This window comes from Cyanistes caeruleus, chromosome 2, assembly GCF_971803275.1.
Source record: "Cyanistes caeruleus chromosome 2, bCyaCae1.hap1.1, whole genome shotgun sequence".
NCBI classification, from domain to species: domain Eukaryota; kingdom Metazoa; phylum Chordata; class Aves; order Passeriformes; family Paridae; genus Cyanistes; species Cyanistes caeruleus.
In genome coordinates this window covers 39,419,940-39,446,866 of record NC_141702.1, presented here as the reverse complement: position 1 = coordinate 39,446,866, position 26,927 = coordinate 39,419,940, and the positions used below count along the sequence as shown (strand labels likewise).

Here is a 26,927-nt window from a genome sequence, read left to right as displayed (position 1 = left end):
GCATAGATACGCTGTGCCAGAGCAGTTCTAAAATCATTAGCACCAAGAGTTTATTTCTATTTCAGACAGCTGGATATATCTCCATTATCTAAACTGTGATTAATATCTAAAGAAACTTTATGCATTAGAATGTTTAAGACATACTATTGTCTTTCTATTTAACTACATTAAGTAATCATATTGCTTTAAAAGATTATTTTATAAACTTAAGGGTAAGACTTTTGGTTTAAATGGAACACTTTAAATCTACCTAAATCCTTCTGTTATAGTGAAATACTCCTTAATGCTGGAAATTAACAGAAGAAATACAGGCCCTACAATGAGTGCCCATTACATCCTAGCTTTGAGATACATGCTAAAATTGCCAAAAAGTTTTTTAAAATAATATATTATTTCACTCTTTGTGATTTTTCAATGAACACTGATCCCCAGTACTATAGTATTCTAGAACTAAAATTTATTTTCTTATTTTTTCATTAGTTTTTTCACATCCTAGAAAAGTGCTAAAATGAAAAATTTGCAAATTAATAAAACTAGTAATGATCCAGCTAGCATTGGAAGAACATAATATTTTGGTAGGGAATGATGCACCATTCCTAAATGGAAAAAAGAAACCCTCAATAGTAGTTTCCTATGTAAACACAGTGCATCTAAGGATTTCAAAGGCAAGCAATTAAAAAAAAAAAATCACACTGTCCATGCAAATGATGATAACAAACTAATACATCAAAACAGTGTTTGCTCTGTTTGCCTGGTGAAGTGTCATCATTTCTATATATACTTTTATCACAGTCTTATGACACAGCAAAATAAACAGTAGGTTTTTTGCTCCCTCAGGAAATCTTGGAATGAAGCATCACTCTGTCACATCCATTTCACACTGTTAGGCTATGCCGCTTCTTTAATCTAAATTACCAGTGGAGTTCAGGAATTAGCTGTTCAAAGATTATTAAAACAACAGTATTTAAGCAGGCAGTATTTCTTTCTTTTAATTGAGCATAACACTGGTTTGGAAATATTAGACAAAGTACTTCAGTATCCAAAAATATTTATTGGTAGAATGCATTTGCCCTTTTCCAGAAAAAGACTCATTCATTTAAGTTAATCTTGAGGAGCCAATACCATGTTCATAATTTACACGGAATGCATAAGAGGCATTGAAAGAATTTCAGTTACATCTTTTCTCATCCTTTTGGTGGGTTTATTTGGGGGGGTTTATTTGGTTTTTTTGCATCATTCAGAAACAAACTGAAGGTGCAAACATATTTCTGTTTAATTCTTGAAAATACAAGCCACAAGAATATGCATTAGATTAAGGGTGAAAGGGTGTAGGAGATCAAAATAAAACTCATATTCAATATTCTTTCTGAAAATAACTTAAATGTCCCAAAATTCACTATTTCCTCCCCCTTGAAGTAACAAGCTTTTTTTCCTAGTTCACATGCCTGATTTTACAGAGTTGCCCAAACCACAGTCCATATCGTCACAGAACTTATTCTGTTGCATAAACAGACTTTGTATTTTATAGTGGGTACCTAAGAAACATTTTTTCCACTCTAATTATGCTTCTCCAAACTAGTGAAAAATGTATATTCATAATGGAAATGACAATCTATTAATAATGCCTTTAAACACGCAGGTTTTCTACATAATTCATGCTTATATAAAATAATTACCACCTTGGTGGTTTCATCAATAATTTTCCCATTTGCTCAAAGTAAGTAAGAACTGAGTTACAATCAACTTCAGTGTGAACTCACAGAACAAGATATAAGCATTATTTTTGTTAGGTCAAAAATGAAATTATTTAAAAGTCCTGATCTTAAATATGTTCTTAATACAAAAATGAAATGGCATCTGACAAAAAGCTTGTACTCTCTTCTTTACTAGGGTAATTACTCCTTAAGCAGGAGTTACTAAACTATCCCACTCCCATTCCCTGAGCCCCAGCCTAGGTCTAGGGGAAAGCAAAAGTCCTATTACCTGTGTAGGAGTTAGAAAAACACACAGTTCTAGGTAACACACTCTGCTGTGGTGGGAGAGGTGAGAATCTGCCCTTCTTAGGTATTTGGCGAGATTGGCAAAAAAAGTGAGAAAAATCAAAATGAAACACAGGCAACTACCACTTCACAGAGTTCAGCTTAATTCAATATTCAAGAGATACTAGAAGATGCTTTTGTAGAGAGAAGAGATGCTCTCTTGCAAACATGGCCAGGATCAGAATGCCTTTAAAAGACAGGGTGGAAAATTACAGAGTATTTGGTGCCTTTTATCCACATAAAGAAAATAGCTTAACTGTGAAAAGCTGCAGCACAAAATTTGAGCTAAGTATCTTTCAAATTGTTCACTGAGATCCAAGCAGCCAATATACATAAATCTTCACTGCAGCCAGATGCAATCTCTGCTCTTGTGATGATCCACACAAGAGGAAGGAAGGTAGAAGAGCCAAGAACCCTTGGGGATGTCTTCAAGCAGGCACTGCTTCACTCCTCACAACAGCCCCTGCTGCTCCAGAACCACTCACAGAGTGACAGGAGACTGACTTGCCTCTCTGGGGAGAACTCTGTTACTCAGCTCTGAATACAGGCTGCAGTGAGATTTTGGGAGCTCTGGAGTCCTTTACATGGGTGCCACTTAAGTCAGCTTCCACTAGTTTATCACTTCCACTTAAACCCATGCCACTTCAAGTTAGGTGCACGGACAAACTGAAGGGATCACGAGGTCTTTCCTGCAAAAAAGTAAAATTCTGAACTAACTAGATGAGTCATGAAGATAAAGCATTTGTATGCAGTGAAATGGTATTTTCACTTTGACAGCTCCAAATATCTGGTTTAAATCTGGCCCTTTTTTTAAAGAAGAAAATACAACATTTAAAAGCTATCAGAAGTATACTATATTCATTTCATTCCAGAATGGCATCACAGCACATCCTGACAGAGGCTGTCATGGATACAGAACTAGACCATTAAGATTTACCCATGGCAATTTTCTGTTCTAGCCTGGATCCTTATTCATGGGAGCTTCTGCTTTTGCCTGTGGTTTTAGTAACTCAGAATAAATCATGCTTTCAACCTTTTCTCAAAGTAAAAGTCTCTTTAGAAACAAAACTATGGGTTTACTAGTCACAGAAAATAAAGGAAAACATTATCTTGTATTTCTTTTTAGTACCATCTCTGTCAAATTAATTTGTCAAAAGGAAAACACCTGGAAACAGATTTAAAGTTTGACTGCAAACCATCTTCTTCTGAGTATATTACCACACTTTTCCCACATGCCTGGGAGACAACAATTTTTCCTTTTTTCATTGAGATCTTTGGAATTGAAATATTTTGCTCATTCCATAAAGAAATGTTCAAGAATGTCAAGTGTGAGAAAAACTCTGCCACTGCCAATGTTGTTGGTGAAACCATCACTCAGCTCAAACACAAATTGTTCAACTAATTTAGTGCCTCAATACCGTGACTTTCAAGAAAAAGCTTTCATAGTACTGAAAAGACCCATTAGATTTAATGTAAATTACAACATTAAGGGAATAAAAATATTGAAAACCTGTATTTGTCTGGGAAAACAAAAATCAGTCAAAACACCTTAAGAAAAAATTCAGCAAAATAAACATAAAATAAAACCACAAAAAAAATCAAACTGTTACATTCTTCTGATTAATTACAAACTACTTTCTTATGAGACTAGAAAGGTCATTGCTACCTTCAGGCCATCAGCTATAGTCAATTAGAATAATGAGGTTTATTTTCTATTACTACCAAACTACTTTCCGACTTCACAGAATAATTAAGATCTTAAACCACAAACATATAAAACAAAATCACAGGGCTAAAGGCTGTATGAATAGAACAACATCTTTATGTCTTTATCTCTTCTTTGTGGCGCTATACCTTCTGCATATCTCAGTATATCAGAATTTGGAAGGTTTTTTTCTGAATACACATGCAGATAAAATAAAAAGCCAGGTTCATGGTCATCTGTGTAACTTATGGCATATTTTACATAAACCCCCACCTGTTGCATTCCAGTGATAAAAACATATACAAACACATAACTCAATTGGAAATTACACAGATGAAGTTTGATGATTTTGAAGACAAGGTCTGCTTCCAGGACGTGTTCACACAATTTCACAAATTTAATTTGAAAAAAGATAACGGTTTTATACAACTGTAGTAATATACCATTGTGTGCTATTGTCTTAGCTTTTCAGAGCACTCACTGTTGCTGGCATTTAAGCCATGATACTAATTACTCACCTACTGGAAGAGCAAGACATAACTTACAGCAGATTCATTCATCATGGCTGAGAGAACAATGATATAACTTGTTTCTGATCTCATTGAAGAAATCTCAGCTCATGGCTGGGGACTGGACTAGATGACCTTCAAGAGTCTCTTCCAACCCAAACTCTATTTTTCTATGAACTTATTTTCTCATCTTTCTGAAAGTTAGGCAACAAATATGCAAAGCACTCACAAAATGAAGTATCTAATCCATACATTGAGTTCACGGTTGTTGTAAGAGACAAATCAAAAGGTCTCTGGTCAGTTTTAAGGCATTCTGCTGCTTGCATAAACCAAAATCTTCATTACTTAGCAAAACTATGCTTTCAAGATTTTTCCTGTAAATCTTATAGAAAGGAAATAAAAGACAGGGTGACTAAAGTAGTTTGGAATTGCATGTTATTTTGGAATTTGATTTCTGCTTTCGTTGGATAAAAAGAACCAAAAACACCCTCTTCTTCAAGTCTAAACTTTTTTTTTTTTTTTTTAGAAAATTTGTCACGTTGCAAAATCATGAAATGGCTTGGGTTGGAAGAGACCTTAAAGATCATCCAGGTTCCAACCACCTGCCAGGGAAAGGGACCTGACCAATTTGCTCAGGGCTGCATACAACCTGGCCTTGAACATTTCCAGGCATGGAACAAACAGAACTTCTCTGGGCAAACTGTTCCAGTGCTTCACCACCCTCTGAGTAAAGAATTTGTTCCTAACATCTAAACTAAACCTGCTCTCTTGCAGTTTAAAACCTTTTGCCCCTTGTCCTGTCACTACATGCTGTGAGAGACGGTACGAAGTTTCCCTCATTTGTCTCACCACCGTCGCAAGAACAGAGACTAAGACCCTGAAGACCCCAAGGGACTTAGTGCAGGGGTTCTGGCCTGGTTGAGGTGGATGCTGGCTAAGTGATTGTTTGCAGGTGTGCTTGCTGTGCTGCCACGGTACTCTGCCTTTGTTCCTGCTGGTGAGCAGAAATGTGAAGAGTGGCCTGTTCTGCACCTTATAGCTGCTTCCCAGAGCAATGGGTCTCATCACAACAGGCTCTTGGCTGTTCCCACCTCTTGGCCAACTGCCCCTCACTTTGAAACAGACTATAAAAGTGACTAAGTTACTTTCTCTGAGAGGGATCTTCCCACGGAAGAAGACACCGGTGACCCCATCTCATCCATTGGTAGCTATAACTACCCCTTTTTCTCTTTCTTTACTTAGTTTTCTTTATCTCTCTCTCTCTTTCTTTCTCCCTCTCCTCTATCACATAACCCCTGTTGCTGGCACTAAAATAAAGGTGCGCTATTGCTGTGATTTAAATTGAAATCCCTTTGTGTCCTTTTTTGCACTCTGAGGATCAAACGAACCGCTCATGACTCCCACTTGTGTTAGTGGATCGTGACACATGCTCTTGTAAGAAGCCCCTCTCTCACCTTCTTACAAGCCCCATTTACGTATTGGAAGGCTGCTAGAACATCTCCCTGGAGCTTTGTCTTCTCATTGCTGAGCAGCCCCAGCTCTCAGCCTGTCTTCATAGGAAAGATGCTCCATGCTTCTGATCATCTTCGTGGCCCTTCTCTGTATCTTCTCTAATAAGTCCACAAACGTGGAAGGCTTCTCTAAGTCAAGCTGATTGTTTTATAGTGGAATGCAACAGGAATTTCACGAGAAAGATCATAATTATTTCTCCTGATAACTCTACAAACAAACATGGAAGGGACATACAATAGTGAGGTGTGGTTGGAAATGGCGTCAACTTCACCAGGGCCTCACTCAGATAAGCCTTAGATTTTTAACTTTCACAACCATTAATATGCTTTTATTGAACACAACAATTATTCTTTTTTAGAGTTTTAAGAGTCAAAAATACATAAACATGTTTCTGAAACTATTTCAAATCTGCATATAGACTATTAACACCAGATGGGAATATACAGTCCTGTAATCTACAATCTCAGTAATTGGGCCACATGAACTTCTCATATCTATGACTGAAATATAAAAAAAAAAACTCATAAAAATACTAAGAAAAGTGTGATTTCTTGCATAACTGAGGTGATCATGTGTCTATACAGAATTTCCAGTGAACAAGTATTTATATATTTCAATAAAATCACAAAGAGTTTTTACATCTCTTTGGGACATGCAATAGCCCTTCAACTTTTTCTGTGAAATAGCAATCATGAAGTTAAAACTAAAAGGCTGTGACTACCAGCAGTTAAGTAAACATGTACCTCCTAAGAATGGCCTTCAGTAGCCACAGGGTGGCAGAACTATGCTTCAGTATAACTTGTACCTCCAGGACAGTGACAGTATTTCAAAGACTGGGCTCCCCCTCCCCTTACAGCATAATTACAATAAAGTAAAATACTTGCTCTGTGTCCAGTGGGTGCTTTCAATGCCAGGAATCAGGGGGAAAAAAAAATGCCATTACATAGAAGCACAATTACACTGCAGTTCTATAAACATCAAAACACCGCAAAAGGTTACCGATCTCCATGTTTCAAGTTTGAAAAAATATTCAAGTCACAGAGTAACTGATCACTAAAATCCCTATCAATTTTACCCCATATATAATCAGAGAATCACAGAATGGATTGGGTTAGAAAGACCCTTAAAGATCACCTAGTTCCAACTCCCACTCCCACGGGCAGGGTCCACTAGCCCAGGTTGCTCAAAGTCCCATTCAAACTGGCCTTGAACACTTTCAGGCATGGAGCATCCACAGTTTCTCTGGGCAACTTGTACCAGTACTGCTCTGCCCTCTGAAAATCGAATTGCTCCCTGGCATCTAGCCTAAACCCTGTAAAACCATTCCCCTTGTCCTATCATTACCTGCCCATGTAATTCAGTCTCCCTCATTTTTATAAGGCCCCTTACTCTAAGGCCACTGTGAGACCAAGCTCCAAGTTGTTCTCCAGATTGAACAATTCCAGCTGTCTCAGCCTGTCTCTGCAGGGAAGGTGGTCCATTTTTGTGATCCTTCCCCAGCCCCTTTCTAACAAGTCACCATTTGTTATGTTGAGGACCCCAGAACTGGACACATAATTGTCTTACGGACTATTCCTCTACTCTTCAATGTAAGAGAACTCAGAGATTTGCAAACACCTTTCTTTTAAGAGAAACAGGCATCAAAAGATTTAGCTTTAAGCAAATTGGGCAGAGCGTCATTCATTTTGATGATGAAACACATTTTGATGAGGCCAAGAGGGAGATGTCAAATGGGAAAGAAGTAGGAAGAGGAAACAAAAACAACACAGGGGAAGCTGGTGATAAAGACCAGCTTAAAGTTATTTCCTGGGTTTCCACTGTTGCAAAGGGGAAGGGGAAACAGTGGAATAGTACACAATACTAAAATCAGATGAGTATCTGGGAAAATAGATGAGAAAGATGGATTTTTCTACAGATGCAATCATAGGAAGAGAAGCCACAGGTCATCAGGGAATAATTTTAATTGCCAGACAAGACGACTGACTGCTCAGAAGAGCCGGCTGGGAAAGCACACAGAAAGACAAAGAGACAGGGACAGGGAAGATCCTGGGCTAAAATGTGCATGTGACAAAGCCATCAGATTTAGAAGACAGCAATTAAAAGAACTGATGTTTGTTAAAGCCCATTGCATCTAGATTTTAGACTAGAAATCAAGATCACCAAGTTTTGCACTTTTTTTTTTTGTGGAGAAAGAGCTTCAGAACATTTTTCTTTCACTTTCTGCTGTGATGGATTAATGCTAATGGTTCCAGTCATGTTGCTCTTCTATTCAGTTGGCACAGCTCGTCAAGATTTTTTTAGTTTACCTTTGAAGAAGTGTCAAAGGGTTACATGCTCATGAAACCAAGAATGCTAGAAAAGGCAAAAAGCTACGTGCTCCAATACCAAAACTGAAGTTCCCTACAATCAGCTTAATGCAAGAAAAGGCACAGGTATTCCTAATTCCTTCATTTCTTAAAACGTGAATGTTTGAACTCCCTTAGGGCTCTTTTTCTACTCTTAAATTGCATCAAATCTTCTAAAAGCCTGGCTAATGCCATTCCAGCATAAACTCTTGTATTACAGGGATGCCTGTATTACTATTTAGCTTTAAGGTGCTTCAAGTATAAAAGGGATTTCTACATGTGGCTTTTTTTCTACATGTAAAAAGGGATTTTACTAGGAGTGACAGGACTTGGAAGTCAGCTACAGCTCTGAAGTAAATCCATCTAATTTAGGCCTTTTCCTTACAACAAACTCAGATCAACTGAAACACTTCTTTACTGAAAAGATATATTTCATTTAAACATTAAAGAAATCTAGATTGAAAGAGAATATCAACACTAATTAAATGACCAGACTAAATAAGGCTTACAGATGAATTCTGTTAGTGGGTGAGAAGCAGTGGGAGGGAGTGGAGAGGGCTGCCCATCTCCAAGTTCTATTACACACTGCAATCACAAAAGCCATAAGCAGTGAAGCCTGCAGAGTCATCTCTTCTTCTAGCTCTTTACCCTTTACTGCCTACTGCAGATTAAAAAAAAAAAACCACACTTGCATTTTAGGAAAAATAGAGTTTCCATAATGTACATATTTTGTTACTGTAAGACCATGATTTCTTACATTCACCATCAGCAACATGTTTACAGTCACTGCTACCTCTATAACCTTAACAAGCCTGGACAAGTACACAGATAAGCCTGGCCTGGGATATGCAAAGTGGCTCTGAAGATGTCTGATGGATTCTCTGCACCCATAGACAAAAACCTGCAAGAGCTTTGCTATACACATGGGAGTGTACAAACCTTACCTGGACAAAGGAGAAAGCTCTTACCATACCACTAGAAGGAAAAACGCTCTCAACTCAAGAGGGTATCAATGGGCAGATTTACTTAGGGAACTGTGGCCTTCTCCCTGCTCCTTGTGAGTACAATCTGCTAGAGTGTGAGCTTTTGAAGCATTAGGACAGTTGGGAATGGTACAGCTCCTACCAGAGGAAGCTGTGGTTCACATATCTGCTGGGAACACAAGGGAAGACACCAGGACAGCAGACTTCTCATGCTGGAAAACAGCTGAATGCCCTGCCCAAGCTGATGATAGTGTTAGTAGATTCTCTTTCTCCAAAGATTTATCCAGAATCTAGATTTCATACTAGTCTATTTTACTAAAATAAGAGATCTGCTTTTTTCTCTCATCCTTTACTCAATACATGTTCCATTTCTAACACAAACTTTATTCAATGTTCCAGACCAGCTACCTAGAAAATGTTCTGACATTGACCACTGTTATTAAAACTCAGGGTCAATACAACAAATAAAAATTCCTCTCAGAGCAGAAGGGACATACCAAGTAGAGAGAAGAGGTGTCAGGAAATACAGTTTAAAAAAACTCACAGTGAAGATGCATAGGATATATCTGTAGTGTGAGTCATAACTTTGACAACATGTCTTAAGAAATTCAGTTTAAGGAAATATTTTTTAGTAAAGTAAAATATCACTCTAATTAAGCTCTATAAATAGGTTAACAGAGAAACATATAAGTTCTTGTTTGGAAACATCAGGTTTGAATGTGTTCTGTACTTTAAATACTTCGGGTACACACAGATTTAAAGACAGACTCAGATCTACTTTTTGGCAAATGCTGCATCAATACTTCTTAGATTATTTAAACAAACAAAAAAATCTCAAAACAAAACCACAAAAAATAACCAAACAAAAAAATCCCAAACAAGCCAAAGCTAAATTTCAAAAGAAAAGTAAAAACTCTTTTTATTTTTTTAAACAAGTTGCTGTTTCAATTCCCAAGGGCACCTATGGAAGACTGCATCAGGCTACAGTTAGGAGCTTACTTGCAGAAGTGAAGAATTTAAGACTTGTATACTTTTGTTTTCTACCAGTTAAATTAACATCTTGCTCTTCCCTTGATATACATGCAAGCAACTTGCAGCCTGTTGAGTCATTGTTCTGAAGCATCTATCACTACTCAGACTGATTAAACTGGTAAGCTCAGCAAGTCTCTAGGGTTTGTGAATACTGCTCCTAGAACCACACACCAGATGATTTGTGGAGACAGACCTACATGCCTCACTGAAGTTTGTGAATTGGATGCCAATCACTAGAATCCCACCATATTTGAGAAAGCTAAACAGCATCAAGCAGGAGAGGAAAAAAAAAAAGAAAAGAAAAAAAGACATTTGTTTCCTTGTTTCCAAAACAACATTTATTTTTTAATTTTAACGGCAATAATTACCTTGTTAAAAGCCACTTAGTGCTACCAATAGCTACTCATAATTCAAGTTAAAACACTGCTTCTTCTGTAACTTAACAGGCATAAATTAACAGACATGGAATTCCTGTTAACACTAGAAAATGCTATTTACTGTGAGTAGTAGTTAAACATCAGAACAGATTCCCCAGAGAGCTTGTGGAGTCTTCATTCTTAGAGATATTCAAAACACCTCTGGACACCATCCTGGACAATCTCATCTAGCTGATCTTGCTTAACAGGGAGCTTTGACTAAATTATATCAAGAGGTCCTTTCCAAGCTAGACAATTCAGTGCTTGGTGTGATTCTCTGTGGTACAGCTGAATGTACTGCATGCATGCAAGAGCATATTAGTCCCATATGACCCATTTATTCCACATTCCAATCTCCTTGAAGACGTTTTATCTCATAAAAGGAAACAGAAGGGGCAAAAGGGGGATATTCTATCAAAACCATAGCAAACACACATGCCTCCACATATCTGTTAGGTGTCCCAGTAGGGCACATTTATGAGTTTCAGTCCATTTCAGTTTCCATTTATTGGAACTGCCTAGGAATTCTTTTAACTCCTGTCTAGAAATATTACCAATCCAAACCAAATGTACTGTAGCACTAAACACTTATTTTGTCATAAGCAAGTAGTTTTTTCTTTTCTTTTTTTTTTTTAGGATAGGAAAGCTTGGTGGCAGTGCAACTACCATTCATATGAAGCTTGATGAACATTTCACTTGATAAACAAAAATAATATTTTGTAAGCAGTACATGTGAGCATTTTTTTAACATTTTTCCAATTAAACACAATTAACACTTGAATACAGTTGATAATATACCAAAATTTACTGTTATTTCAGACCCTGTAGAGTATCTAAGCCATCTTCCAGGGGACATGGGAAAGATGACATAGGACACACAGGACATCAAGTCCCTTCTGGATCAGTATCTCAAGAGGCACTAGACATTCCTGTTCCAGAGAGTAAGATGAGCCCTGAATGACTCCTGACCAAGTGCAAAAGAATTTATTTTCTTTAACTAAGTTTTGGGGAGGGTATTTTCAAAGTTTTCCAACAGATGGTCATCAACCAAAAGAAATCCAAGCAATTTAAAGCACCTTGAATAAATTTCTGACAACACTAAAATTTTGGCTTTTAAATGTAATACTTATGATAAATTATTATTTTATATAATATTATTTTATATGCTTTCAAGATTTTAAAAATTTAACTTGCTTGGACAAAATCTGAATTACTGTGATTTACTATATTATTCTGACTAATATGTTGTATCATAATACTTCCACATTACTTTTACTCCAGCTGCTTTTTAATTACTTTAGATTCCCAGCCTCTAACCCACATGGAAGCTATCTGGGTTGCTTTTACATTTGGACCACAGCAAATAATAAAATTTAAATATATCACTGTTAGTATACTTCTAGAAGAATCAATGGGACAGCAGAATCAAACTCAACTGAATTTCTAAATCAAATTTGACACAGACTGATTTAGGAAGGAAAATGCTAACTCAGGCTCTAACACTAGAGAGTAGTTTTGCTGCAATCACAGGTAAACCATGATCAGAAAATAAACATATTTTAAGTGTGAAATAGCCAGAATAAACTAGTCATGGTGGCTTCCTTCCCTGTCACCAAATGTATCTGCTGGAATAAAACTGCACCTGAAGTTCTCACCTCACAAAAAAGAATAAAGTTTATAGAGCTGAAGATTACTGAGAGAGGCTTGAAAACAATCTAACACCAGGCTTATGACTCCTACTGGGGAATGTCTGAATTCGTGTAATTACTGACATCTGGGAACTGACTTTTCTAATTTGAATGCTTGAGAATTTCAATGCTAAGATTAAAAGCCATTCAATGATATAACAAGTAGAAGCTATCCATCAGTGTCTTGAGCTAGGAACAGAGACATGCTGGCCCAACATATGCTGACTGGCATAAAGATAGCCTGAAGCACCCACCCATCCCTTCCAATGGCCAAGCCCAAGGATACTGCAGATACATCCAAAGACTAAGAGGATAATTAAATTGTGTTTGATTTCTCTTTACCAAATGGCACACACAAGAAGCTGGATTTGAATCAAAGAATTTGCAGGGGACAGACTGCTCCTCACCTTGCCAAAGAACTGAGCCATTGTATTGTACATGATCCAGCACTCTAAGCACACATTCACTGCTTCTTTTCCATCTTTGGACAGTAAGACGCCTAATGCAGCCAAGAATTGCAGGACTATTTTGGCCAGGTTTATTCACTTACCTTAGTTATTCAACACTACAGTCACCCCCATCTAATCAGGAGACAACTGATCTCAAATAAATAAATAAATAGATAAATAAATAAAGTCTGAACGATATCTCCCCACCTTGCAAGCACTTTTACTTGTATATCTGACAGTGTTGCCAGTCACTGAGCATATAGAAGCTTTTGCATCACCACTAGCTTGCTCTCAGGCAGTTGGTTATATTTGAAAAGAAAAATGCCGGTTTTTACCTCTGTATTTATACCAATTTCAAGATAACCAAATAAAGGCTCTTGCCACTCATTTTCAGGAGAGGAAGAGCACAGTCTTCACACTAACTAGAACTAAAAGCGATTTTTGAAATTCCTTCAGAGTAAGTGCTACTGGAAATACAAACCTTCTCAAAGATGAATCAAAATCGGATGCAGCTATACTATTAAGGACTCAATAGTTTCCCCAACTTATTACCATGTAAGTGTGGTCTTTGAAGCCTATTTCTCACAGAGAGAGAATAAAATCTTTGAAACTGGACTGGAATTTACTGACCTGCAGTTCCCAAGGGATCACCACCTCACCTACATTCAACATAGCCCAATGCAGAGACCTGCAGACATACAAGTAATTTCTCAACACGTTACACAAATGCTACACTACAAATAGTGCTCCTTCATATTTTGCTAATTTGTTCTGAGCTAAGTGGGTATCTCTACACATTTCAGTTAACTTGTATGCCCTAATGGCAGTTTATGTAGAAGATTTCATCTCTTCTGTAAAACATATTTCTTTTTCCTACCATCACAGTCACAAAGACATTTGAGCTATTAATACAATTTCCCTGCCTCCTTGGTTCCAGTGGAACCCTACAACCAAGAGATTCTCTGTGAAGACCTAAGATTGCTGAAGACTTCCATTCCACACAGGGAATAACTAAGAAAAAGATTCTGCCTCAGCCATGATTTTTACTACTATTTCATCAGCTCCATTACTAGTTTGAGTCTTGTCTATCTTTTAAGGCCAGAGAGTATTTGGTATATTGCTGTGGTTGCATGAAAACTGCAAAAAAAAAGTTGCAGAAAAGTCAATATGAGTTATCATATCATAGTTACCAGCTACTAAGATATTTGGATTCAATCACAAAAACTATGTGTCAATATAAAATAAAAATGGAATATTGATTTTGGGGTTTGGTACCATTTAACAACTACTTTAGAAAACCCATAAATCAATACTTTAGCTACCCAACTGGAAATGCTCTATTGCCTACCGATCACTTTATACCATAATACTAAGACTCAAAAAATCCCAATAACATAAAATAATAACGAAAATAACTTCCTTGTAGTAGGCAATAATATCATTAAGTACTAAAAGAAGAGCTCTCCTTGCAGATAAAGGTTTATTAGGAGATTTTTGAAAGAATTCTTTTCTTTAGCTAACTACAGCATTTTAAGTGACTGCAAGGTTGTTAACACTCAGAAAGAGGTAGCAAATGGTCTTGGAAATATCTTGGGGAGATACAAAAGACTCACAGCAGTATTGAATGGAGCTGAAGATTTTCACCCTTCTCTGAGGCTGGAGTTGGTTAAAATAATTTGCCCTTCTTTTCTTTAGATTTTCTAAAGGTTGAAAACAGAAGAACATGAAACATTACTGAAATTTATCCCAGGTTCACAAATAGCATTTTTCAGTATTTGAAAATTACTTGATTCTTTTGTTCACAGTCTCTTCTGCCTCTGCAAACCATGAATAACAGCCCATCTTTTATTTGCTTTCAGTTTCTCACAGAACCAGTTTGTTATGACTGCTCTCTCCTACACAAAAGCTGGTCAGGGTTTCCAAACACCCTTCTGTTTATTTATGGCAAGCTGCAGTGTAAACATTTGCTTACTAGTAATCAGTGCCAGAAATTGCTAAATAAACCCACTGTTTTAACACCTTTTACCCCCGACTATATGAAAGAAAACTAAACACTTCAAGTCCACATGCCTTGCTCTATTCTACATATATTCATCACAGGTCAAAGCAACTTTCTCTTCTTTCAAGACAGAATGGCTCAGCAGCACTGCTGGCTCCTATACCTCCTTCTTTTGCCTGACCTGGTTTAAGAGTGTAAGAGAGACTTCTGTGGGGCTGCTTTTTAATTTTTAGGGGATAGTTTTTTATTTTCTCTTAAAGCTCTAAAAGACTTGCTGGTGATGCTATCCCCAATACCCCTCCACAAACGGTGATGCCAGCAAAATGAGCAACAAGCTGCAGCAGAGGGACAGAGGGATCAGGAGTACCTCAAGCCAGTACAGCTGCAGAACATCTTGTGTCAAAACAAGATGCATAAGGTGTCATAAACCCATTAGATGGAATTTTCTGATAAAGTTTGGTTCTTCTGACAGCTTTCAAATGTGTGTAACAGAGATAAACAGATGGAAAATAACCTTAGTTGACAACAGATAGAGGGGCTTTTTTCCCACTTCAAATAGAAGGTTCTAAAACTACAGCTCAAGATTTTCTTCAACCATTCCCTAGCCATCCTGAGACAAAACTTCACTTGGAGAAAACCTGCTGTTTCAAGGAAAAATACCTAAAAGTAAGATATTGAATATATTTTACTCTCTGGTCTTTAATTAGAAGCAGAAGTTGAATTAGAAAAAGAATGGAAAAGTGTTTAGACTTCTGTGCCTTCTTCAGGTGTAAGCCAAAGAAACAGTTCTGTTTGCATGTTTTCTTTCATCCCACAGACTATACCAAGTAGCTCAGAAAAAAACTAAAAAACCAACAACAAAGTCACAAAACTCCAAACAACAAAACCTCACCCTTCTCCCTTATATATTTAGATTCCTGTATATATATATATATACATAGACACATATATATATAGTACCACTTTTTTTTTTTTTTTTTTTTTTTTTTTTTTTTTTTTTTTTTTTTTTACTTCCTCCCCTCTTTTAGGGGTTCAGGGCTTGATCTGGTTTGCTATGGGCTACTTGGTGATCACACAGTTATCTCCCTCACTACCTGGGCCAAAGACACAGTCTAAGAAAATTCACTCACTCCTTGGGTTTCCACAATTTTCAGCACTCAGAAGTACCCAGGCCAGTGACAGGACAAAATGTAGAAACATAATGTGTAATTCACAGAATCAACCTATGCCGCTGAAGATGCTTTGATTCTCCTTCCCCAGTATGCCACATGCTCTGCCACACATTATTGCCCCAGAGCAGAGGTGTGCTTGGGGGCAGTACTACTTGTGTTGCCACAGGTTTCAAACCCATAATGACATCCCACAATAGTGCCTACAACCAGCCAAATGCAGGCACTTGGTCTACTCCTCCAGCTCTGCAATACATGCAGAGGGAGGTGGAAAGCTGGAGGTATTTATGTCTTAAAATGGTTACAAATTACAACTGACAATGTTCTGCTACTGAAGCCTTAATTCTCTTCACCTACCCAGCAACACCACTAAAAATCAATGCAAGTCCATAGTGTAAAAGTTAGTTCTAATTAGCAAAGATAGTAAATTCAAACATCCTGTCTAGCAGCTTTCCTGCCTTTAAGGTAGAGGTGCACTAGAGTGGATCGGGAATCCTGGGGAAATGTGAACAGCTGCAAGGAACACAGACTCCACTAATTTTGTGTATGACTTGTTCTCATCTGCTGTCACTTACACCCACAGATGGAAAGCATGGAATTTGATGCCATTATGCATGATGGACCTGACCAAAAGGTCTTAAAGAAATTGAACAAATCCAATAAAAGAGAAAAAAAAAAGAGGAAAAAAAAAGAAAGAAAAAAGAAATGGCATAATTATACTTGAGGATCTAGGAGAGCTTCCTCCTGTATTAGATAGCCAGCCCTGGCTACCAAAACATTTTGGAGTTTGACTTGCTTTCTAATGCTGAGTTCCTACTTCTGTTTCACGTCCGTTCATAGCTATCCTCCCTAAGCAAGGAAGCAAAGCACATCTAGTTCTTCAATTTACATTTTGGCAACACCTAAGTTTTTGCAATTCTGTGAGTGTGTCTGGAGGGTGGAGCCACATACAAGAAATGCAAATGGACAACACTTCACTTGCATTGCCATCATTCAATTTCCTACACGCTTTCCCTACAAATAAATACAGCATGTGTATGCAAAAGTCGCCACAGACCACAAGAAATCCCCAGGGTATTTTAATGTAACCTCACCAAGGATGGGAAGCCCAGCGCAGCAGGGGAATGGCACACTCTCCAGTGCACTCTGCAGTACTGATGCACTAAAGCCCTGCCACAAAGGAGTTCTGCTCCCTTCCTGTTTGTTTGTCTGCGTTTTCTATGGAAACAGAGAAAGAAAAAGTGAAAAAAAGGAAGTTTAGCTAAGGAACACACCAAAATCACAAAACAGGTACTTTTATCTCCACGAGAAGGCAGCACTGCAGTTCAGCCTTGCTCTTGAGACCTCTATTTTGGTCTCCACAGTTCACTAAAGTCAAAGTCCCAGTTCTGTTCTGAAAATATCACCTCAGTTCTTCCTTTTTTGTTGTTGTTTTATGCGACTAAAATATAAGTCACTGACTGAAAGGGGGCTTTCAAAACTAACAGAGAAAAGGCAAAACCCACAGAAGAGGTATCCCCTCAAAGGGAGAATCTTCTCCTTATTGCTTTAAAGACAGAATTTTAAAATCTGTATTAGATCAGGAAAAAAAAGCACTATTAAAGGCACTGTCTTACAAATGTAGCTGTTAGGGAAAAAAAAACCCATTAAGACAAATTTTAGAAAATTTCAAAAGTAAACCTGAGAAATATACATTCCACATATTCTGATGACATTTCTTCAACCAGTTTTTTATCTCTTTTGTCTTGATAGGCCAGGTAGAGACACATTTTAGCCTACAAATGACAGTAGCCCTTTTACTTTATTTGACCTGAAGTGAAACCTGATGGAAAATGTTTCAGACATAACAAGGCCATAAGCTTGTTCACATCTTATTCAAGATTTGTTATTAATCTAAGCATACTGTTTTCACTAAAACAATCACTTTAAAAAACAAACAAAACATACAGGACAGAAATCAAGCCTTATCAACAGTGCAGAAATGGACTTAAATCACTCTGAGATATATCTTCAAAAAAAAACTCCCCTGTAATCCAAACTAGTGGTGCTGAGAATTTTTTCCAACTGGTTCCTTACTGAAGACTAGAATGAAAGCCTATTCTGGAGACACAAGGGGTTAAAAAAATTCAGGAGTTTAGACTACTGAGGGGGAAAATCCATGAGCTTAAGATCCATCCTAAACAATCACAGCATTCAGGAAAAACACAAAAAAAAAAATTAGGCTCAAACATTACAACATCTACACTGTCAACTACCACCACCATATGTATCATTCCTGTCAGGAAAAACAAAGACAGATGGTTGTAGAAAAAGACAGTCTTCAGATCAACCTTAACCTTCACGTACTGACAAATCAAAATATTTACAATTTATCCCCCTACGGAGCTCATTCCCTACAATTAAAGCTCTTCTAAACTGCCACAGCATATTGCTATGGAAATTTTAGCAGAACAAATTCTTAACTTGCGTAACTGTTGAGAGTAGTCACCTAACTTAAGAGGAAAAAAAATCACACATTCTCAAGTATTACTGATGTTCTGAAGCCTCTGATTTATTTTACTCATAATTGTTTATATATTTAATTGCTTTCTCATCACAGGGAAATATCCAACTGTCAGTATCAAAGTCAACAGCTTCCAACTGGTGTGAGTGTGACTGGAATTTGCGCAGCATTCACTACTGGAAAGTCACTTCCTGAAACAACACCTTTCTTGTCTCAAGCCGAAGGAGAGGTGTATTTCGAAGATCTAGAAGTGTATGTAGGTGCATAAAGAGCCCTTGGTACGCCCCCAGTTCCCACAAGCTATCTGCCCTGAGTGACTTCGCTGCCACTACCAGCAAAGAGCACAAAAGGTTTCCTAATTCAGGTACCTCATCTGTGCAAAACTCCTGCCCCAGAAAGGAAGACAAACATTGCAGGTCCACAAGAAGCCTGGTAACAGACTTCAGTGTGGAGTCTTAGTCCAAAATTTTCCATAGTTAAAAGTGCAATTAAAACACATGTCTGATAAATCTTGACAAAATATTTTTTTAGAATCTAGAACACAGACTAGAGCCTGCCCAGAATCTGCTGCAGCTCCTTTCTGGCCTACATTAGACATTTCCCTTCCTATAAACATCAGGCAGATTCAGGGTGTCTGGTCCACATGGGAACACCCAGAACCAAGAGTTTCAAAGCCCTCCTGGTCTCCCAGTTTAAACTATCAAACTCCAACATAATTTTTTCATTTTTTTCTCTTGAAACTACCCCCCCAGAGTGGCCTCTAGTCTTTGAAATGTCTTCAGTCTTATCAGGAATGCCCCTCAAAAATGGTCTCCTAAGTACGTTTCTTCTTAATTTGAAGGCTCTAACTGTTCAAAGCCCAAAATTCAGTCAGGTGTAAAACCTAGACATGAGACAAAATTTAAATAAATAAATAAATAATCATTAATTAAAACAATTACAAGGCCCTGTGAAGGGTTGCTATTCTTTACTTCTTTTCAGCAATCAGAATTTGCCAGTAAAATTTCAAAAATCTCCTGGAAATAGAAGCATCCCATCTAGAAGCACACAGTCATGCAATATAGTATGCATCCAGAATGGCAGAGTAGCAGACCTCATTTTACTTCATAAGTGGTCAAAAAGCCATCTAAATCAGAACACAAAGAAGTGAGGGCTTAGAAATCACTATGTCAAGGATCCTGTCTTTCACTACTACGTATAAGTGTCACATAATTCAAAAAATTTGAGGGGATACACTACTTCTATCAGTTAGTAGTATGAGGGTGGTTTGGGTTTTTTGGTGGGGTTTTTTTGTGTGGGGAATAAACTGTTACAAAATTTAAAAATAGGTTTTTAAAAATTCAATAATTTCTTAGGAAAATCTTGTCATTTTGGCTAAATGTTTGTTTTTCCATCTCCAAAGAAGAGAGATACAAAAATACAAAGATTCCCTCCACTTCTGGCAATCAGGGTAATCAAAGTAATTGAAGTCCTAAGAGCAGAGAGCACACTGGCAAGTATCATATGAAAGTCGTAGATGGATGAGAAATATGAAGGGTAACTTTTTTTTCAATAAAAGAACTAAAATGAGACAAATATGTGGTTGCTGTAGGTAAGTATAATTACCCTGCATGATATTTTTGTTTGGCTAGTTTTTCCCAATAACTGTCATCTGTTCTCACACGAGTGATTAAATTAATTTCATTTTTCACTTAATCCAATTCCCACTTCTAGTCCAATTTATAATCATCACTTCCTCATGCTAGCACGGCATTAAATTACTGTCATTCTTGGCCATTAAGTTCATCATATTCCAGTCAGCAGAACTGATCAAAAACACCACAGCAGTGCCATGAATTTCTTATTAAATACATTCCTTTTTTGCTGCTTTGTAGAAGCTGATCATCAGTGTCAGAAGCGTTACATCAATTTCTGACTTTTCAGGCAAAAGAAAGATATTCTGAATCAAAAATAGACAACAAAAAAGTGGGGTTTTTTTTAATGAACACAGCATTTTCTCTTTTGCACTCAAATTGCACTTACTTTACTTTGCAAGTGCCTGCTGAAGAAATGACCCATGCAAGCATAAATTTCCATCTGCTGCTGATCTTCTAACCATACTTCTCCCTACTGTAAAATCAAAAGTTATTACTCCCCTTAATAAAAAGGGAGGAAAAAAACGAAAACAAAACCACCTCCCTTGATGCTACTCAAATTCCTTTGTATGTTCAAATCCGGGGTCAAATTCACTTACATGATTAGCAATACACAGACTTTTCAACAGAAGTCGCCATCTTAAACACAGTTGTTCAAGTCCTGTCTTAAAGAGAAGACAAGACTGAAAAGAGATTACAATTCCACCAGAAGATCCATGGGAATCTCGTATTTCTTGTCCAAGGCAAGAATCTACACTATTTGTTCAGGGTCAGTTTGAAGCACAGTCACTACCAAGCTCGTTTTCATAAAAACATATCCATAAATTAAATTTTTGCACGGTCATGTTTACTTTTAAAACATCCCATTGTTTTCTGACAGTAAAAACAGCGGTTAATCTCATCTTCTGTGTGGTTCGTGCTGAGCTACAAAGTGTTAAATAAACAACACTTTAGCTTCCATATTAAAATTCCCTTCCCTAACAGCATTTTCCTCTCACTTGGAATTGAATGAAAGGTATAACTGCCAATCTAACTGGACCATTTTCAAAGAAACCCCAAGGCAACTTCTTTCCCTCTTGACATATTAGGAGTACAATCTTTCCCCCATCTGCCAATTCAATAGCTGGCCAAATGTACATTTTCTCCATGCATGCCTATATAGGAATTAACAGGGCCTTTTGTTGCTTGTATGTACAGTAAAATACAATATTTTTATAAACACTGTAGGCACCTAAAAAAATTTAAAATTTTGTGCTTAAGAGATGTTAATTGTTACAAGTGCATTATTTTTAGTGTCCTACTAATCAAGAGGTTATTATTCTCCATCAGTTTCTGAGAGTACCTGTACTCCTATACCTAGCATAGTACTTTGTACATAATATCTGTAAAGTGCTTTACAGATGCTGTCAAATTATTCACAGTCTGAAAAACAGACAAAAGATTAAAGGAGTTTTTTCTGGAGTACTTTCAAAGTAAAGAAAAAATTTCTCTGCAATCATCTGTAAACTTGAATAACACAAAGAGATGTGACTGAGTAGCTATATATGGGTGGCTTTTTAAGCATCTGTGATAACTGTTTTACTTATTCAGCACGTCACCAGATTTCTGTCGGATATACTTAAACAACAAATACGGTTTTCAGATAAAAACTAAAGAATTGAACATGCCCCAGCGGTCTTGGCTCCTGCCAACCACTTCATGGAGGCAGATCAACAGGAATTGGCAGGGCTACAGTAATCCTTTACCCTATGTGCTACAGTTAACAGGACTGTGGCCTCTGGGTCTGCTTCTGATCTTTTCACGACTGAACAAATGCTGCCACGAAGACTTACTCAAATAAGACTAACCCCCAACTTGCTTTTGAAACCTTTGTAAGATATTTTCTTAGCCCTACAAAATTGGAAAAATTAATGACAAGCTTTAAAAACTGCAATCACACTATTTGCTATGATCAACGTCTGCAGTTTATTTCCCCGTGGTAAGATTTAAACCATCATTCCATTTCTTTCCCAATTTATTGCGGTGTCTGGTGCCAAGCACGCTGCTTCCCGGTGCTTGGTGCGACAGCTATGGATCAGCTCTCAGAGAAGCCGGGCTCGCTCCAGGGGCGGAATGCACCGTGCACCGGTGGCCGGGGAGAGCGGCAGCAATGAGCCATCTGCAACCTGCGGCATCGCAGGGACCCGCGCTGCTTCGCTAGAATTGCTCCACATCGACCAAACGGCAAATTTCGTGCCGGGAACCAAATCCTTCCCCACCATCCGCTAACAACCACCTGAGCAGCACCTTTTCAATTGACAGGGCTGCAGATACGATGTTCCAGCAATCAGGGTGCCCGGTTCGTTTGCAGTTACGAGCTGTCGCATATTTAAACGCCGGAGCGGAGCAAAAGCTTGTTTTTGTCAGTCAAACGAGTAGCTTCAAGTCCCGGTACACGAGAGCGCAGCTCGCAGCAGGTGACGAGCCGCCTTCCAGCGCCCGTGTCGCGGCGGCAGAGCCATGTTCCACCGAGCCGCCGCCAGCCGAGCACCTGGAGCACGTCCCCGCATAACCCCGCGGGCAGCGGGACTCACGGCGCCCCGGAGCCACCCCGGGCTCGGGCTCATCCTCCCCCCACCGCCGCTCCCCGCCGCCTCCTACGCGGAGCCGAGAGCCGGCGGGAGCGCTGCTCGGTGCCCGGGGGCGCCCCGGCGGCCGGAGCCGCCGCTTGACCCGTCTCCCTGGCAACGGGGACACTCGCCCTCGCCCCCCGCTCTTCCGCATCAGAGCCCCCTTCCCCACTGCGGCGGTGTCGAGCGGCCGGGGCCGCGGGGCACGACCGGCGGCCGCCCCCCGCCCCGGTCCCGGTTAGGTAACACGGGCGGCGAGGCGCCGCCTCGGGCCCGACCGCTCGCTCACCTCGGGCAGGTGCCGGGGCCGCGCTCGGCGGTGGCGGCGCCGCCTCTCCGCCCCGCTCCGCTCCGACGGCAGCGGGGGGACGAGCCGCGGGCCAGCAGCTCCCGCGCCGCAGAGCCGCCGTCCCGGCTGTGCCGCTCCAGTGCCCGAGCAGGAGGAGCTTCCCCGCCCCGCCCAGTGCGCAGCGGCGGCCCGGGAGGGCCGCACCTGCCGGGGGAGGAGGAGGCGGCTCGGGCCGCGGGAGCCCGGCGGCGGGTGCCGGCCGCTGGCGGCGCGGGGGAGGGCCGCAGCCCGCGGTGCCCTCGGGAGGCGAGGGCCGCCGCGCTGCCCAGCCGCCGGGACCACGGCCCTGTGGGAGAGCTGGAGGGAGAAGGCCTGGTTGAGTGAGTGAGCCCTTTAAGTAGCGCTAAGTTTGTAGGAAGAGCACCTGCGAGGCGGGATAACCACGGGGACGGCGAGGTCAGGGCGGCATTTGGGAAGGAGGATTTTAGTACGAGAGATACCTCTGGAAAGGATGAGGTCTCAGCGGGGTCAGGACCAGAGCATCCTAGCGTAGTAAGGCATCACTGCTTTATCATCCTGTTATGGGGTTTAATGTGACTTTTTGAAAATCTTATTTGCAAAACTGATGAGGAACATCCGTCTGAGATACAAGTGCCGCGCCACTGTGTATTTTTCCAAATGTCATCTTTGCAGCGACACAGAACCCAGCTCTGCAGTGGGGCTCGGTAACAGCGCTGTTCTTTCAGCCTCACCTCATGAAACTGAGAGGTGGTGGGAACTTTTCTTCCTGCACCCTCTAACTGATGCCATGGTTGTGAAGAACACTCAGGAGAATTAAAAAATAAATGTAATGATAGTGATCCATTCATAATCATCAAGACAGGAATGTGCTTTAATATATAGGAGAAAATACTATTTTGAGAATTGCACAGAGCACCTCTACTTTTGAGCAGTTTTCATCTTGCTACTGGATTTTCTTAGGAGTTTAGTTTTTATTTTCTGATCTGTGAAGTTAATACAAAAACAGTAGATCCCAAAAGTCTCTGCCTCCATCTCCAACATACCTCCATATTAAATTTTACATACATGCCACATCAGAGGTGTTTAGGTCTTTTTCAGATGACAATTCCTTAAGACCCTTTTACAGCATGTGGGCCTTCAGCTAAGCCTACTGACAGATGAGTTGTTCTGTTGTAAGGTGTTTGTGAAGGTATCTAGAAATACCTCAATTCCTCATCTGCAGAGCACACAGTAACCACTGGAAAGTTAGTGCAGAAAGTGCACCAGATGCAGTATATGGAGTGTTTGGGGTAGTAATGCAAAGTCTCCCCAAGTCAAGGGTCAAGCAGCTTGGTGCTTATGCAGTGCAATACCAGGCAGAGGCCTGTTTTTATTCCAAAACAGAGGAATAAAGACAAAGGCAGTGCTTCGTTAGAACCAGTGCAACACAAAACTGTTATGGCTCCAGTACCTTTCCTTGATTGCATCCAAGTGGGTTTTGAACGTCTCCAGAAAGGGATACTGCATGACCTCCCTAGGCAGCCTCTTACAGGGCTCTGCCACCTTCAGTGTAAAGTTCTTCCTCACGTTGTGGTGTAACTTGTGTTTTGGTTATGGTCAGTGCTCCTTGTCCTGTTGCTGGACACCACTCAATGGAGTCTGGCAATACATCATATTAAATATTAGAAAAAGTCACAGAGATTGACTATTTTTTAATTTTTTTTTTTTTTGTAAAATTCTCTATTCTGGAAATGTATAATGAAGAACTTTTTTATCTTACTCCTATTCCCAGCTCTAGAGAAAGACGGTAGATGTTCGATGATCCCATACACAAGACACATGTAGGTGTGAAAGGCTCAGAAGAAATACTTGAACACAACAAAAATGAAGCCTACCAAATCTTGGAAAAAGGTTCAGCAAAAAAAAACAAACTACTGCAGCTACTTACATGAATGCATATTACAGTTGATCCTGTTTTTCCTTTACCACTCATATGAAAGTAAATCGAGCAGATAGACAAGAGCTTGTTAGAACTGGGAATATAAACTTGCATGAAGTAAAAATGCTTCATTTTGGGTCAGTTGATAAAAGAGTTATGAAGCTGGAAATACCAAGTATTCGATTCTGATCCATGGAAGAGTTATTGCTGCTCTTGTGGAAGAAGACACAGGGCATCCTAAGAGGATCCTTCAAGGTGCTCAGGGAACATCTGTAACAGCCAGAGTTTCTCCCACATCTATAAATCCCAAGGGAAAACAGAGTACAGTGGAGTATGCTCACAGAGCAAAGAACGTGATGAAACCTTAAGTTTACCAGCAGCTGCCAAAAGGAGCTGTTATTGAGGAAGATACTGAAGATTAATTAAGCACTTAAAAGGAGACCTCACTGCTGCATAAGAGTGAAATGGAATCTATATTTTCATTGAAAATTCATGTAGCCCTTAAAGGAAAGCTGACAGTTTGGGAAGAACAAGTTATATGTATATTGAGATTATGAGCACCATGGAAAAAGTAGTGAAAACAATCACTAAACCATTCACAATTAATAAAAGCAATGAAACAATGAAAACAGATCTGAAATTCAAGGAGAAATAACTGAAAAGAAACACAGACAGATCAGCAAGAAACCAAGATTCCTCTAGCTGAAAAAGAACATATGGTTTCAGTTCTAAATACACAAAAATTCCATGGCACAATTAGCCATTTGGTCAGTACTGTTAGTATAATTCGTGTATCTATGCAAAACTGTATCTTAAGAGAGCTGTTGATCAACACAGTGCTATCATCCAAATAGATTTGCAGGAGAAATTAATGTTCTGGTCAATAAAGTAATAAAGTAAATAAAGATTCAGTTTAATCTTCAGAGAACAGTCTGAAGCAGCAACAGATGTTGATGTCTTATGCATATTTTATAGTTGTCCTCCTATTGATCAGTTGTTCAGCAGATAATGTATTTGCATTAGCTGTATCAGGGTCTTTCACCTCTGCTAAAAAATTTGCTGAACACTGAACTTTCTCAAGTGTCTGAAAATGTGTTACAAAATGGGACTGTGCCATTTGCTAGTAAAGCTGAGCCATTCAAGTTGACTGAGAAGCAAGCATCTGGATCATGAGGAGCATTAAATATCTTGACAGCAATGGTAGAAATTGTCCTGGAACTAAACTGTTTTGTTTCAGAATAACAAGGAAATTTTCTGGTTGATGAGATGGAGAGTCATAAAAACAATTAATACCTTCTTAGGAGATCTCTGTCTCACTCTGAAAAAAAAATTACAGAAACAGCCAATGTTTTTTCTCTCATGCAAAGTACTGTGGGAATTTTAGAGAAGTGAAAATGGTAAAGTGTGTATATACAAAGAAAGCAAATGAATTACTGTCCTCACTTCAAAGCCAGCAGAACCTGTTGGCACAGGAGATGCAGAAGAACTCAAGCTTGCATACTGTCAAAAAATGGAAGTTTGAAGAATACCACCACTGCTGGGAAGAAAATGTTTATCTGGAAACCATTGACCTAGCCAGTAGTAAAACTTCTGCTTCAAACCAAATTCATTGTATCTCTGGATAATTTTGTTCAAAAGCTCAAGGACATAAATGGTAGTTTGTGGCCATATGTTACATGGACATAAAAGAAGATGGTGGAATCCATAGTCTGTTCTCAGCAATTTCTAAGCAATCTAAAAAATGCACCTCAGGATACTGGTAAATGGAGGGAATTTAAAACTGCTCAGGTAGTCTGCTTTATGGATCAGTAACAGTCCTTCTTTAGCAACGAGAAACAGTGGCTTCAGTGTTTGCAGTAGGGAACAGAAGGTTTATGATTGAGATACGTATTTTTTATTGAATATTTTGTTCTGCATTAAAGTTGCAGTAGTTGCAGTTTGGAACTACCGCACTGTGAGGATATATCGTACAGTACATTTTATTGTATGTATATCAAGAATTAAAATAGTTGTGTTCAAAGATCCTTGACATACTGCTGGAACTAAAACAAACTAATTGCCAATTTTAAAAGCATTGGAATTCACCCATGAATGGTGAATGGCCTAT

At 39.1% G+C, this 26,927-nt stretch overlaps 1 protein-coding gene and 1 pseudogene across 15 annotated transcripts in view; one reads left to right on the top strand and one right to left on the bottom strand.

The window, feature by feature from the left end:
• Nucleotides 1-23,131, bottom strand: part of KLHL32 (kelch like family member 32) — a 120,539-nt gene extending 97,408 nt beyond the window's left edge. For 3 of the 15 annotated variants that reach the window (XM_086876585.1, XM_086876591.1, XM_086876588.1), the window contains exons 1-3: nt 22,882-23,095; nt 16,941-17,064; nt 14,292-14,378 (exon numbers count right to left, since the gene is read on the bottom strand). The gene's annotated coding sequence lies outside the window, so the exon portion shown is untranslated. Of the gene's footprint in view, nt 1-10,326; nt 10,385-13,728; nt 13,816-14,291; nt 14,379-16,940; nt 17,065-20,371; nt 20,459-22,881 lie in introns of those variants that run through there. The other 12 variants (XM_023922209.2, XM_023922214.2, XM_086876581.1 and 9 more) reach the window with 11 other exon arrangements.
• A 1,411-nt stretch (nt 23,132-24,542) lies between these two features.
• LOC111926009 (kinesin-like protein KIF11 pseudogene) lies at nt 24,543-25,797 on the top strand (annotated as a pseudogene).
• Nucleotides 25,798-26,927: the final 1,130 nt, after the last annotated feature.